Source organism: Chiloscyllium plagiosum, unplaced genomic scaffold (genome assembly GCF_037043375.1).
Source record: "Chiloscyllium plagiosum isolate Xiang-an unplaced genomic scaffold, Cpla_swu_hap1 HiC_scaffold_3, whole genome shotgun sequence".
NCBI classification, from domain to species: domain Eukaryota; kingdom Metazoa; phylum Chordata; class Chondrichthyes; order Orectolobiformes; family Hemiscylliidae; genus Chiloscyllium; species Chiloscyllium plagiosum.
This window is the reverse complement of record NW_028270141.1, coordinates 12,137,271-12,153,376: the sequence shown is the minus strand read 5'-3', so window position 1 is coordinate 12,153,376 and position 16,106 is coordinate 12,137,271. Positions and strand designations below refer to the sequence as shown.

At 41.2% G+C, this 16,106-nt stretch overlaps 1 protein-coding gene across 2 annotated transcripts in view; it reads left to right on the top strand.

Moving 5' to 3' along the window:
* Positions 1 to 7,837, top strand: part of gen1 (GEN1 structure-specific endonuclease) — an 86,214-nt gene extending 78,377 nt beyond the window's left edge. The window contains exon 17 of one of the 2 annotated variants that reach the window (XR_015752397.1): positions 7,752 to 7,837. The gene's annotated coding sequence lies outside the window, so the exon portion shown is untranslated. The remainder of the gene's footprint in view (positions 1 to 7,751) is intronic. The other variant, XM_087977561.1, reaches the window with a different exon arrangement.
* Positions 7,838 to 16,106: the final 8,269 nt, after the last annotated feature.

Sequence of the window (16,106 nt, the reverse complement as noted above, 5' to 3'; positions counted from 1 at the left end):
TGGACTCCTCCCACCCCACGGCAAAGACCTTGGCTATTCACACAATTTATAGAACATAGAACAATACAACACAGGACAGGCCCTACAGCCCTCAATGTTGTACCAACCTTTTATCCTACTCTAAGATCAAACTGACCTACATTTTACTATCGTCCATGTGCCTATTCAAGAGTCGTTCCACTACCAGTGCTGACAGTGCATTCCACACACCACCACTCTCTGTGTAAAGGATCTACCTCTGACATCTCCCCTAAACCTTCCTCCAATCACCTTAAATTTATGCCCCCTCATAATAGTCTTTTCTGCCCTGGGGAAAAGTCTCTGGCTATCCACTCTATCTATGTCTCTCATCATCTTATACACCTCTGTCAAATCACCTCTCATCCTTCTTCTCTCCAATGAGAAAATCCCAAGCTCCTTCAAGCTTTCTTCATAAAACATACCTTCCAGTCCAGGCAGCATGATTTTATAAACCTCTATAAAGTCACCCCTCAGCCTCTGATGCTCCAGGGAAAATAACCCCAGCTTCTTCAGCATCTCCCTATAGGTCAACCTTGGCAACATCCTTATAAATCTTTCAGAACCCTTTCAAGTTTCACAACATCCTTCCTATAGCAGCCGTTCTTAAAATTCTGCTGCACAGCCAGTATGTTAATGTACTGGTAAACGTTTGTGCAATAGATTTTCTATCTCTTGTCCAATGCCTTGTGCAATGGGGATATTAATGTTTAATTGGGCACAATAAACAATGTAGCATAAAATTACATCTCACAATAAGCCCTTACAATGGAATAGCCATGGAGCTGAACTTAAGTCTTTTTGGAGATGAAGTTTGACAGAGCTGCCTTCCCCGTTCAAGGGGAATGTAGAGATCTCAAGAAGTCAGGTGTAAAACAGGGTAAAATAATTGCATCAAATGTGAAATAGACTACACGTTTTCTCCAACCAACTTTAGCCAGGGCTATTTACTATGCAGTGAAACATTTATTAGAATCTTTCTCCCCTGTCCAAAAATGCACATACAGCAAATAGTTCAGGAGGATAACTTGACACAAACTTTGTTACTAACTTGGATTCCATTCATACAGGATTGGCAGTGCCTCCTTGGTTTGTCACCCACTGGCTCCTAAAATGGAGTAAATTTCTTCTTATATGATATTTTTGGCGCATCCCATTCAGATGTTCACAATTATATTCATTGTGTGGTCAGTTGAGGCTTTTTATAGAAATTACACTAATTCAGAATGTCATAGAATCCCTTAGACATGATGATGAGAGTTTATTGAACATTGAACGTAATAAGTGCTTGTAGTGTGTCCTTACCACACCATTGTATCTGGAAAATCTATAGCAACAGAAGCAAAGCCTAGCAGTGAGGAATACAGTAACATGATGGTACAGTCACAGCTATCTGTGATCAATCCTCCGGATGGACATGTCTTTTGTCAAAGATTGAGTGCCATTTATCAGTGAGGATGTGTACTTTTTTAATGAAAATGCAAAATGATTTGCAGCAGAAATGTGAGATAAAGCCTGACAGTTTACTTCACATCAATATAAAATTAAAAATATTACCTTGCGCTAAGTATGCTTTACTTGTCTTATGATCAAGTTGTGTTGTTTCAAAAGTATTTGCATATTTGTTTTTATTTACGTTATAATACAAAATGGAAAGTAGAACTAAAAAGAAATGCGGTCATCTGAATTTTATGTTGAATTAGCCATTAATTTCCATTTACTTATGAATTGATATATGTGTCATTCCCAGAATCACAGATTTCTCCACACATTTTGAAAGAAAAGTTAGCAGCTCACCCACCCATAGCTGGAAAGAAACTTCAAAGAGTTTGTTTTTCACAAGGTTCATTCCTCTTAACCTATATATGTTTTCAAAAATGTCAAAGTGAAGATACTCTTTCATGAATGACTGAAATTTTCTTTACTTATTCATAAGAATGTTACTAGCAATTTATTGCCTATCTCTTATTGTTCTTGCAAAGGTGGTGGTGTGCCAACTTCATGAATCACTTAAGTCCATGTAGATGGACTCAGAGTGCACTTAGGAAGGGAATTGCAGGATTTTAATTACATGAGAATGAAAGTCGAGCAGTATATTTCCAAGTCAGGGTGTGGTGTGTTTTGGAGGGAAACTTGGAGATGGTGGTGTTTTCAGGTGGTGGAAATTACGATTTCAAAGATGATGAAGTCTTGGTAAATTGTTGTCATGCAGCCTATAGATGATATACGTTGCAGTCATGATACATCATTGGTGGAGAGATTGAATATTTAAAGTGGTGGATAGGGTGTCAATCAAGTTGGCTGCTCACCTTAAGTGTTTCTGGAGCTGACCTTACTTGACCAAATATTCCATCAGACCTTTCATCTATGCCATGTTGGTGGTAGAAAAACTTTGGATGGTCTAGAAATAAGTCAAAAAGTGTGGCGCTGGAAAAGCACAGCAGGTCAGGCAGCATCCGAGGAGCAGGAGAATCGACAATTTAGGCATAGGCCCTTCATCAGGAGTGTGGAGAGGGGTTGGGGGTGTGCGAAGGGGGCTGAGAGATAAATAGGATTCTCCTGCTCCTCAGATGCTGCCTGACCTGCTGTGCTTTTCCAGCACCACACTTTCCAACTCTGATCTCCAACATCTGCAGTCCTCACTTTCTCCTGGTCTAGAAATGAGTTAATCGTTGCAGAATTCCCAAAATCTGACCTACTTGTTTAGCTACAGTATTTACATGTCTGATCCAGTCAAGTTTCTGATCAGTGTAAGCCCACAAAATGGTCTGGGGGATTCAGCGATGGTAATTCCATCAACTGTCAAAGGGAAGTGGTTAGATTCTGGTTTCACATGGTCATTCATTAGCACTTTTGAGCTGAGAGTGTTACTTGTCACAAATCACTCTGAAAGGATTTGCTGCAAACACTTATGAACTGCTTCAGTTATGAATGGAACTGACAAATGTGCAATCTTCAGTTAACATCTTTACTTCTAAGGTACTGAAGGAGGGAAGATAATTTTTGAAAAATTTGAATATTATTGGGAAAGGACACCGAGAACTCCTCCAGCAATGTCCTGGCACTGAGAGTATTGACCTCCAATGATGAATCCACACTTTGTTTTGTGCTGACTATAGCTCTAACCATGAGAGATGTTTGGCCCTGATTCACATTAACTTCAACTTTGATGCCATACTCGATCTAAAGTTGTTTCTGGATGTAGCTACTCTCATGTCAGCTCTACACTTTTTTTGTCCATGCTTGAAACAACATTATAATGAAGTTGAGAGTTGAGTGAGTCTGGTTAAACTACACCAACCATTAGTGATCTGGTCATTGTTGAGTAATCAGGACTATTGAGTTTTCACTTTGTCCATTCCTATCTGCATTTTTACTGAAAGCTTCAGATCTGAGACCATCACTTTTCTTTATCCTTTTTGAGTTTTTTAAACTCCTCCTAGACCCCATTCTTCTGTTTTGTCACCCCCACCCTACCCCCTCCTTACTGCGCCCCTGTCAGGTACAGTGGCCTCCCAACCAACATTGGCTTGACAGCTGTTCAGTTAAGGCACTAGCTGATTATAAACAGCAGCTTCATTTGCTCCATTCTGCTTTCATGGTGCCTTTCCTAGCCAGTATGCGCCATGGGAACTGATCCTTCTAGATCCTTGCCCATTCAATTTATCCCTCCTGCTGCTGGTCATGTAGGGTCTGGATGGGATGCGCTTCAGATGGTCTCTGCCAAATGGCCTCTTTCTGTACTGTAGAGATTCCCATGATCATTGCATTTGTACATGGACATGTATACCTCTTATCCTTGGAATGAGTAGATGAATTTTAAGCAACCCAGGTGCAAAGACTTTTGTACTTAAAAGGAAAGTCTAGTTTATTTTACACTGTTGGTTTGGAAGTAACTGAGGGATCTAAGCCACACACATGCATGCGTGTGCACACACATGCTCACACACACACACAAACACACACGCGTGCGAGCTTACACATACTCCCGCATATACGCATGCACATATACAAGCATATGTTCTTGCATGAACGCATGTGCAAATACCCAATACACACTCACACATGCACATGCACTCACACACATACTTGTGTGCACCTCCACCCAGATATACATGCATACGCACTCACACATGCCTGCATACCCACTTGCAAAAAGGTCAAAATAAAAACAATACTCATAAAAGTCAATCCAGTTCAGTCTTTATTGTTTGAAGCTGGTGTTTAATGAGTCAAGATGTTGCATTTTGCTGGAGAATTGCAGCATTTCCTCAGTAGCCATGATGTCTACCACAGTCGAATTTCCAGAGGCTCTTTTCATAAACAAACTTAGTATTTGGAACAGGAAAAAGCTGAGAGAGGGTTCTGGATTCTTCAGTTCTGCAGGCTAGACACTTTGAGTTGTTGAAGTGCTTACAGCTGACCAGTGCTTTTCCTCTCTTGTATTAATATGATTGTTGACTAGTATTGGGAAGGTTTATTAGCAGTTGCAAGGTTAACTAATAACTAAGGAAATACACCTGCTTTTCATGTTCTGGAAAATCATTTCGGCTGGATGTGTTTTGGAACTTAGCAGCAGCTAGCGTCACTGTGAGACATCCACATGGACAGCAGATTTAAGGATATGCTCCAAGATGGTAGCAAAGTAGGTTGCTTTAGCCAGAGCTCATCCACTCTGCCTGTTCTTCTTCCCTTTCACTATGTTTCTCCCCCTTTGTGTTTTTGTTTTCTTCTATCCTGGCCTCTGATAACTCTTGGCCTCCGATGACCCCCGACCTCAACTCCAGACCTGGCGTAGCAGCATCCTATAGCAGCCACCTGGTGTGACATGGCATCCACTCAGCCCGGCGTTGGGTCTCACTGCCTGGCATGGCAGTCTCATGGACCAGTGTGGCAGTTCTCGGCCTGGTATGTGGTCTCTTGGCCTGGCGTGGCAGTTTCTCGGTCCATTATATGGTCTCTTGGCCCGGCGTGGTGGTCTCTTGGCACACTATGTGATCTTTTGACCCGGTGTTGGGTGTCTCGGACCGGCGTGGTGGTCTCTCAGCCCAGTATGTAGTCTCTCGGCCCATTGTTGGGTCTCTTGGACCGGCATGGTAGTCTCTCTGCTGGGTATGTGTTCTCTTGACCAGGCGTGGTGGCACTCAGCCCGATCTTGTGGTCTCTCGGCCTGGCATGGTGGTCACTCGGCCTGACATAGCGTCAGCGTGGTCTCCCAGTCTTCAGGCGATACCAGAACAATCTCCCAGCCTCATGATCCTCAAGGTGCAGCCCAGTGGGGATTGGAGTTTAGGTGTCATTGTTGTCTGGGTCGGAAGACCACTGTTCTAAACTTTTAATTCTGCAATACTGAATAATTTATTCTCTAAGATCTTGTAACTGAAGAAGCAGTACCTTTGTATCTAAGATGGGGCAGTATGTGGCAATGTATAAAACTTTGACAGTAATCATTTGAGTATATGTGACAATAAAGCTAATAAAGTTCATTCATTGTCATCTCACAACTTAAGAGTATTCAGGCAAAGAGGGAATGGTTGAGCAGTCAAAAGAGAACAGGTAGATAGTGCTGGAGTCCCTGGAGTGTGTCCTACTCTCCAACAAGTATTCTAATGTGAAAACTGGTGAAAGTGATAGTTCGTTGAAGCAGCCCATGGCACTATAGATGCCTAGACTACACAGAGGGGGCTATAAGGAAGACTGGAAGAGCAACAGTGATTGATGATTTGATGGGAGAATGGATAGGTATTTTTATAATCCTACACTTGAATACAGGCTAGTGTGTTCCCTCCCTCATGCCACGGTCAAGGATGACACTGATGCAGAATGACCACAGAGGGGAGAGTGAACCATTGTAATGATCTACATTGGTATGAATAGGACAGATAGAAAGAGGGATGTGGCTCTGTATTCAGAATTTATGGAGCGAGATAGACTTTTAGCCAGCAAAACCTCAAAAGTAATAATCACTGGTTCATCTCTCAACTCCACATGCACAAGTTTTGAAAAAGGAGTAGAAGACTGATGGGTAAGTGGCTGGAGAGATGGTGCAGGAGGACTATTTTGATTCTTGAGCTCAGCTTTGCGGGAGTTCAGACTGGTAAAAGCCAGAGGGTTTGCACTTCCACAGAGTAGTCTAAGTACTTTGCTTGTTTTGCTAGTACAATTGAGAAGGTTTAAACTAATTTAGCCTGGGTCTAGAAGCCAGGAGACATTATCAGAGAAGAAAAGCATGCAGAGAATACTGAGGGTAATAGGCATAACCAGAATAAGGAATTGTCTTAGGTGGAGTTGGAGTTAGGTGCAATTATATTGCTCTTTGTAGTGATGTAGGTAAAGTAAACCAAAATCAAGAAAACAACATTTTGACATAAATTGGTAGCAAATAATATGGTTGTAGTTCAGTCAGCATTGACAATTTTCTATTCCTTGAGGTAAAATTTTAAAGTGGTTCAGGGAAGGGAGAAGGAGTACAAGAATCACATTGCAATAGAAGAGTATAAGGATTTAAGTAGAAATATGGTATGCACTTCATCACATTTCTGAAAATACGTGACAGAATCTGCAAATAATGGACAGGAAGTTGAGAATTAGATCATAGCCAAAATGGAGTCGGCTATTCCAACACATTTACTGAAGGTGATTTTTAACTGTCCGGATTTGGGAAATTATAATGCAAAAGGAGATTTGTGAAGGAATAAGAAAATATTTAATAGGTAGATGATGAGGAAAGACAGGACAAAAGTAAATATTGCATGAAATTGAGAGAGTAGGAAAACATGTTTGCACAAGATAAATAAAGTATAGACATTAAAGCCACTTAGAAAATAACGAGACAGACACATAGGGAACAGTAATAGAGTGGTAGATGCCGTGTAAATATATTACTATTGTATTCATGGATAATTCTGGCTATGAAATTGTACTTAGGGCTAGCTGGGTAGGCATAAAACCACCTCTCAAGTCCTTAAGTTTTTTTTTTAAAGTTAATTGTGTGAAAAATAAATACATTAAAGTTATGGGATACAAATTTAAAACTAGGCAGATCTCATGGAGAAGCCACTATTAAACTGTTGTATGATTGCCTTTTACACTAAAACTCCAAATCTTTAGGTCAGAACCAAATACTCTGTGTTTTCAGATGTAAGTTGTGGTGGTTTCAGACTGCAGTTGGACAATAAGACACTAAATTGAAAAGCATGTTTACATGTTAATTTTCTTATGTTCTTTCTTAGTTGTCACAAGCAAACAAACTGCTGAAGAATATTTGCATCACAACACAATATTAAAGCACACCTCCCACTCTTTTGTTTGCTCTGAATAAAGTTTTTGGAGAAATATTCCAAAAGAATCCCCTGTTGAAATGTTTTACTTCTACAAAGCAGTTGAAACATAACAACGATGTCTGAATTATTCAGTTGATTGTCTTTTATTACAGATTTGCAAAAAGTTATTCTCTGTATTCCTTGTCTGATAAATGTTATTATTCATATGTATTTTACCACTGCTTTGTGATTCTCTCTTACAAATTATTCCTGGATATTGAGGCACTTTACTGAGAGGTGACAATGGATGAAGTGTGCAAAGCAAAGTGCTTGAAGTTGTTTTGCATTTTAAAACTCAACACTTGCTCTCTTTCTTTGAACTTGCCTCCTCAGCTGTGAATCTGCAAGCTGTCACTTCTCCACTCACTATATATAAAAAAGTCTTTAGGTAATGTTCTGCCCTCTCCACAGGCTCTCACTATCAGCTCAGATCCACTTAGTCCACGATGGACAATCTTCTGAAAACTCTGCTCAAAATGGATGATAATTTTGAACTGATTAATGTGGAAATGGATTCAGACATCAGCTGGAGAGTTGAAGTAGATGAACTGGAGACACGTCGAGTTCCATCACCTCACGGTTTCTCGCCAGCATCGCCTTTTGAATCATTCTATCCCCCTGTCCTCTCGAAGGGGACAAGCAGTCCACTGGGAAACAATCACTTTTTGCAATCCTTTCCACAAGCCTGTACCAATGAAGAGAATTGTACATCAGCCCGGAGGTCTCAGGGACTGTCGAAAAAGATGTCAGGAAAACGCAGGATGAAAGCGAGCGAGAGGGAGAAGCTGCGAATGCGGAGGCTCGCTGGTGCTCTTCATACTCTGAGGAGTTTTCTACCACCTGTCTACAGCCAGCGAGGTCAGACTCTCACCAAAATCCAAACTCTGCATTGTGCTATCCGGTATATTTCTGAACTTTCCACTATATTGGCACAAGGAAGATATAATGACTCTGTGCATAGTATTTAGAATTACTTTGTTTATGAGACATCACTTAAAGGTGACAGGACTAGAATTAATGTTTTCTATAAATTTCAGTGGTTTAGGAATTAGTGTAATACTGGCTCCTTGTTTTTACTATTTAATATTGGTGTAACTCAATTGTTGCTGCAGTATGTATTTCTTTGTGTGTGTGTGTGTATATATATATATATATAATTTTATAATTGTATTACCAAAGATATTGAAGGAAAAGTATCTTCAAAAACTTAAAATTGTTGAATTAAAATTTATCTACTATAGTTATGATTATTTTAGCATTAATTTTGAATTATGTGAAAAATAAAGGCTGGAACAATGAACTCAAAACAGCTGACATGTCTTCTGTATTCATTTCAAGATTTGGTTTTCTTTTCAGATGATGTCCCTTCTTACTATCTATGAACAGCTGTTCTTAGGAATTCCCATTAACCATGTTAAAATCACTTTATAGGTTTCTGTTAGTTAATGCAGAATGTTTTGAGACTCCCATGTGACTGACAAGGTCATGGAATGGAATTATTGAATTAGTGGAAAATAATATTGTTTTTAATGCTGTTTTAAATTCACATTAATATTAATGGGTGAAGTATCATGTGCAATTTTCTGCACTGACTTTCTGATAAGTCTCCGCAGTCTGTGGCACAGTTCATCCAGGGCACTTCCTCTCTTTCTATTCTAAGCATGGTCTCAGCATTAAGATTCACTTCACACAATAACACAAGAATTGTTCATTTATGCCTTTTTTCTGGCAGTCTTTTTTCTCAAAATTCATCTGGAGCAGCAACTTGATGCAGCAGTTATGAAAGACCGTTCATTGCCCGTGTAAAATCACCCAGCAATCAATGTAGTAATGGGGGAACAAAGGGGAAGAGGAGCAAAAAGTTAATGAAAATTTTTTTCAACAACTGTTATTTTGCAGCTGGACAATACAAGAACATAAGAACTAGGAGCAGGAATAGGCAATTCATTCACTCAAGCCTGCCCTGCTATTTAAGGCGATCATGGCTGATCTCATCTCAACCTCAAATCCCTTGATCTGAATGGGTCAACTCCACTTTCCTGCCCACACCCCAGAACTCTTTAATCTGTTATTAGACAAATTTTTAATTATCTCCTCCCTAAATGTTGCCAGGGTCATTTCAGAGAACAGTTAAGAACCATATTATTGTGGTCTAGAGTCACATGTAAGTTAGACCAAGTGAAAATAGCAGATTTACTTCCCTAAAGGGCATGAGTGAACCAGATTTTTTTTTAAATGACAATTAACAATGGTTGCATGGTCACCATTATGCTAGGTTTAGTTCCAGATTATTTTTCTTTCAAAAAAATCTTAATTTCACCATCTGCTGTGGTGGGATTTGAACCACGTCCCTAGGAGGTTGCTATTACCACTATGTCATCACGTCTTCCTCAGCAACTTGATGGGAAAACATAATTTGAAATGTCATTTGTGTTCTTTGGTCATTTGGGGCTATGTTGAATGTGTGGTGTTCTGTGAGGCCACAATTGTTGAATTATCAACCTCATACTGGTCATGAAGAATTCTTTATTTCTTATGTGTCAATTGTTTTTCATGAAAGACACTTTTATTTTATAACTTACATATTTTCCATATATATTACAGTATATCATTTCCCGAATGGAAAATTGTGTCCAAAATTAATACTGTTGAAATTGGGTTAATCAATAAAAATAAGAACTTCTAACAAGAGTGTCTTACCCTTCAACTGTGAATAACCTGTTATCTGAGCCACTGGATGAACGGACTCAAACAGCTACAGCATCTCCAACACCATCACGCTGAGCACGGGGAGCCCCCCCAAGGGCTGTGTGTTCAGTCCACTGCTGTTCATCCTGCTGATGCAAGACTGTGCAGCGATACACAGTTCAAATCAAATCATTAAGTTCGTTGATGACACAACTATAGTGGGTCTCATTATCAGGAACAACAAGTCGGCATACAAAGAGGAGGTGCAGCGGCTAATGAACTGCTGCGGAGCCAACAACCTGTCTCTTGAACGTGGACAAAACGAAAGAGATGGTTGTTGACTTCAGGAGGGCACAGAGCAGCCACTCTCTGCTGGATGTCAATGACTCCCCCATGGAGATGGTGAAGAGCACCAAATTTCTTGACGTCCACCTGGTGGAGAATCTCAGCTGGCCGATCAACACTAGTTCCATAGCCAAGAAAGTTCAACAGCATCGCTACTTTCTGCACAGGTTGAGGAAAGCCCCATCCTCACCACATTCTACAGAGGGTTCATTGAGAGTACCCTGAGCTGCTGCATCACTGTCTGGTTCAGGAATTGCACCATCTTGGATTGTGAGACCCTACAACGGATAGTGAGGACAGCTGAGAGGATCATCAGGGTCTCTCTTCCCTCCATTACAGTCATTTACACCACACGCTGCATTCAAAAGGCTAAGAGCATTGTGGAAGACCCCACACATCCCTCATTCAAACTCTTCTCCCTCCTACCATCTGGCAGTAGATCTCACGGCCAGATGGTTTCTTCCCCCCAGGCCATCAGGTTCCTTAACACTGTATGATCAGATTCTATTCCAACTGAAACTCTTTGTATGACTTTGAATTGATGCTCGAATAATGTTTTATTAATAATCATTCTTTTATTACACTGTAATTTGTACACCACTGTGCCTATTGTCTTTATGCATCAGGAATTCATGTGCGGTCTTGTGGGTTTTGCATTTCTTATGCACTTCGTGTCGCCTTGCGTATGATCGTGTAGTTTGTGCTGTCCATGTAGCACCTTGGTCCTGGAGGAATGCTGTCTCATTTTTACTGTATCAGTTGGATTTGGTAGAAATGACAATTAAAGCTACTCTTGACTCTTGTTGCAGAACTCTATCAATGCTATTTGCACCACGCTTCCTCTGACACGAGTGTCCAGTTCCCTCCATAAACAGGTTGCTATGGACAGCCTGATCAAGCTCACAAAGTCCACTGGATGCACACACATACAGAGCTGCACTCCATCACTGCAGCCATTGGTATTCCGCTTCAACAGCAAGACGACAGGTGACGAGGGACCTTGAGCTAACTCTACCAAATTCTACCAAATCCAACTGATACAGTAAAAATGAGACAATGTTCCTCCAGGACCAAGGTGTTACATGTTCCTACTACTCTCTGAGTAAATAATACTTTTTAGCCCTGTTGATCATTCATCAGCCAGGCTTATTTAGTGGAGCAAAGAACAGTAGGCCTCTGCTGGAATTTCTCCTTCTCAGCCATCCCTCCCAATGCAGTCCCAGGGTAGAGGAAGCCCACCCTACAGTCAACCCAATTGGCCTTGGAGTTTTGGTCGGGCAACTCCATGGATGTTTGTGGTTAGAGGGCCCAGACATGGCGAGTACTTCCTACTCAGGAGTAGGTGTCTCCTCAATGGCTTGGACTCTCCAAAGGGGTGGAGGTGGTTTACCAGGCCACCTCTGGAGTGAAGAGAGAGGAGATTTCTGGGAGAGGGACCCGTAATGGAGGGGAGTACTAGAACCGCCCGATCTCCTTGTGAGGAGCGGCCACCCAGAACACATTGCCTGCAACAGTAGTATTGCCCAAATTTCAGGGCATTTAAATGGTCATCGGATAAATATATGGATGAAAATGGAATAGTGTAGGATAGATGGGCTTCACATTGATTCTACAGCTTGGCACAACATCGAGGGCAGAAGGGTCTGTACTGTGCTTTAATGTTTTATGTTCTATTGCTGAATTGACTAGCTCAGTTATCAGGTTAATCTATTTGCCATATTTGACACTGTTCCAATGTCCCATTGTCAGATATGACCCAAACACACCACTTTCTCTTTTCCTTACAGAGAGACAGGTACATAGCTGTCTGAGGTTACAGCCTACAGACAGATATCAGATATTAAAAATCCTTCATGAGTAGTAGCAGCAGAACTCATCATTAGAGTGCACTTCATGACCACAGAACAGGCCCTTCGGCCCTCGATGTTGCGCTGACCTGTGAACTATTCTCAGCTCATCCCCCTACACTATTCCAAAATCATCCACATGCTTATCTAAGGACTGTTTAAATCTCCCTAATGTGGCTGAGTTGACTACATTAGCAGTTAGGGCACTCCACATCCTTACCACTCTCTGAGTAAAGAACCTGCCTCTGACATCTGTCTTAAATCTATCACCCCTAATTTGTAGTTATGCCCCCTCGTACACGCTGATGTCATCATCCTAGGAAAAAGACTCTCACTGTCTACCCTATCTAATCCTCTGATCATCTTGTATGTCTCTGTCAAATCCCCTCTTAGTCTTCTTCTTGTCAATGAGAACAGATTCAAGTCTCTGAGCCTTTCCTCATAAAACCTTCACTCCAGATCCTGGTAAATCTCCTCTGCACCTTTTCCAATGCTTCCACATCCTTCCCGAAATTTGGGGACCAGAACTGTACACAATATTCTAAGTGTGGCCGCAACAGCGTTTTGTATAATTGCAGCATGATATTGGCTCCAGAACTCGATCCCTCTACGAATGAAACCTAACACACCGTATGCCTTCTTAATAGCACTATTCACCTGGGTGGCAACTTTCAGGGATCTATGTAGATGGACTCCAAGATCCCTCTGCACATCCACACTACCAAGAATCTTTCCATTGACCCAATATTCTGCCTTCCTGTTATTCTTCCCAAAGTGCATCACCTCACATTTAGCTGCATTGAACTCCATTTGCCACTTCTTAGCCCAATTCTGCAGTTTATCCAAGTCCCCCTGCAACCTGTAACATCCTTCCACACTGTCCACTACTCCACCGACTTTATTGTCGTCTGCAAATTTACTAATCCATCCACCTATGCCTGCATCTAAGTCACTTATAAAAATAACAAACAGCAGTGGTCCCAAAACAGATCCCTGTGGCACACCACTAGTAACCAGACTCCAGGCTGAATATTTTCCATCAACCACACTCGCTGCCTTCTTTCAGAAAGCCAGTTTCTAATCCAAACTGCTCAATCACCCTCAATTCCATGCCTCTGTATTTTCTCCAACAGCCTACCATGCGGAACCTTATCAAAGGCTTTACTGAAGTCCAGGTATATCACGTCAACTACCCGACCCTCATCCACATGCTTGGTCACCTTCTCAAAAAACTCAATGAGGTTTGTGAGACACGACCTGCCCTTGACGAAACCATGTTGACTATCTGAAATATATGGATGATAACAAAATAGTGTATGTTAGATGGGCTTCAGATTAGTTTCACAGGACAGTGCAACATCGAGGACTGAAGGGCCTGTACTGCGCTGTAATAGTCTATGTTTTATGGATTATCTTTGGTGCCACAAGCTAGTGAGGTTAGGAACAGGATGATGCAGTAGATGAATAAGTGGCTGAAGAGCTGTTGCAGGGGAAAAGGACATTGGCATTTTTGGATCATTGGAATCTCTTCTGGGGTAGAAATGACATGTACAAGGAGGGCAGATTGCACCTGAATTGGAAGGGGTCTAATATACCGGTGGGGAGATTTGCTAGAGCTGCTTAGGAGGATTTAAACTAGTAAGGTGGGGGGTGGGAATGGGGAGGTGGTGAGACCCAGGGAGAGAGAGCAGTCTAAGACTAATTGAGTCTAAGACTAGTTGAGAAAAGGAGTAAGTCAAACAGTCAAGGGATGCAGCAACAAAGCAGAGAACGAGGTGAGGGTGATAAATTAAACTGCATTTATTGCAATGCAAGAGGCCTAACAGGGATGGCCGATGAACTCAGGTCATGGTTAGGAACATGGGACTGGGATATCATAACAATTACAGAAACATGGCTCAGGGATTGACAGGACTGGAAGCTTAATGTTTCAAGGTGCAATAAAAATGACAGAAAGGGGAGTAGGAGAGGAGGGGGAGTGGTGTTTTTGATTAAGAATGGCATTACAGCTATAATTTGGAGATGCCGGTGTTGGACTGGGGTGTACAAAGTTAAAAATCACGCAACACCAGGTTATAGTCCAACAGCTTTTGGAGCATCGTTCCTTCATCAGGTGGTAGTGGAGGGCTCAATCCTAATACACAGAATTTATAGCAAAAATTTACAGTGCGATGTAACTGAAATTATACATTGAAAAATTGATTGTCTGTTAAGCCTTTCATCTGTTAGAATACCATGACAGTTTCACATCTTTCATGGGTAAATCACAAAACCTTTTTTAAAAAAGTTGCATTCTCAGGTTAGCTGTTAACAATGGTGATAGCTAGACAACATATTGCTGAATGACTAGAGAAATTGAGGTTTTGGTCAAGAAAAAGAAGGAAGCATATGTCAGGTATAGACTGCAGAGATCAAGTGAATTTCTAAAAGAGTATAAAGGCAGTAGGAGTATACTTAGGAGGGAAATCAGGAGGGCAAAAAGGGGACATGAGATAACTTTGGCAAATAGGATTCAGGAGCATCCAAAGGGATTTTATAAATATATTAAGGACAAAGGGTAACTTGGAAGACAATAGGGTCCCTTAAAGATCATCAAGACTGCCTATGTGTAGAGCTGCAGGAGATGGGTGAGATACTAAACAATTATTTTGTATCAATGTTTACTGTGGAGAAAGACATGGAAGAACATGGGGAAATAAATAGGGACATCTTGAAAAATGTCCATGTTACAGAGGAGAAGGTGCTAGATGTCTTAAAATCCATAAAGGTAGATAAATCCCAGGACCTAATCTGAGATATTTGTATTGTCAATAGCCACAGGTGAGGTGCCAGAAGACTGGAGGTTGGCTAATGTGGTGCTTATATTTAAGGAAGGTGGTAAGAACAAGCAAGGGAACTATAGACCAGTGAGCCTGACATTGGTGGTGAGCAAGTTGTTGGAGGGAATCCTGAGGGACAGGATTTACATGTATTTGCAAAGGCATGAATTATTTGGAATAGTCAACATGGCTTTGTACATGGGAATTCATGTCTCACAAACTTGATTGAGTTTTTTGAAGAAGTAAAGTAGAGGACTGATGAGGGCAGAGCTGTTCATGTGATCTATCTGGATTTCAGTAAGGCGTTTGACAAGTTTCCCCATGGTAGACTGGTTAGCAAGGTTAGATCACATGGAATAGTGGGAGAACTAGCAATTTGGATACGGAACTGGCTCAAAGGTAGAGGGTGGTGGTGGAGGGTTGCTTTTCAGACTGAAGCCGTTTGACCAGTGGTGTGCCAAAAATATCTATGCTGGGTCCCCTTATTTTGTCATTTATATAAATGATTTGGATGTGAGATAACCTTAGAAGATATGGTTAATAGGTTTGCAGATGACACCAAAATTGGAGGTGTAGTGGACAGCAAAGAAGATTACTTCAGAGTACAACGGGATCTTGATCAGATGGGTCAATGGGCTGAGGAGTGGCAGATGGAGTTTAATTTAGATAAATGTGAGGTGCTGCATTTTGAAAAGGCAAGTCAGAACAGGACTTATAACTTATTGTTAAGGTCCTGGGGAATGTTGCTGAATAAAGAAACCTTGGAGTACAGGTTCATAGTTCCTTGAAAGTGGAGTCACAGGGAGATCAGATAATGAAAAAGGTATTTTGTATGCTTGCCTTTATTGGTCAGTGCATTGAGTATAGGATTTGGGAAGGTCATGTTGCAGCTATACATGACAATGGTTAGGCCACATTTGGAATATTGTGTGCAATTCTGGTCTCCCTCCTATTGGAATGATGTTGTGAAACTTGAAAGTGCTCAGAAAAGATTTACAAGACTGTTGCCAGGATTGAAGGATTTGAGCTATAGGGAGAGGCTGAATTGGCTGCGGCTGTTTTCTCTG